This window comes from Cariama cristata, unplaced genomic scaffold (genome assembly GCF_000690535.1).
Source record: "Cariama cristata isolate BGI_N322 unplaced genomic scaffold, ASM69053v1 scaffold20487, whole genome shotgun sequence".
NCBI classification, from domain to species: Eukaryota; Metazoa; Chordata; class Aves; order Cariamiformes; family Cariamidae; genus Cariama; species Cariama cristata.
The window spans coordinates 17702-17992 of record NW_009625210.1 but is presented as its reverse complement, the minus strand read 5'-3'; positions in this window follow the sequence as shown (position 1 = coordinate 17992).

The following is a 291-nucleotide window of genomic DNA, read 5'->3' as shown; positions in this document are numbered from 1 at the left end:
GATAGTCAACATTTTTAATGAAAATCAATCCAAGAGGATTTTTTTTTCATCTTTATTTTGATCTAATCTGTGAATTTGGAGCTTGTACTACAAACAGGTAAAGCAAGAATATATAATAAACTGTTGTGGCTTAGGATCACAGAATAGAAAGGGTCACAAGCAAGTGAGTCCATGCAGAGCTTACAGAACATAAATTATGCATCTAAGTGCCAAGTTACAGTAAGCACGTTACAGATTCCTAGCTAGATTCACACAAAATACACACATGCATCCGTTGGCATCGAGTTCTGA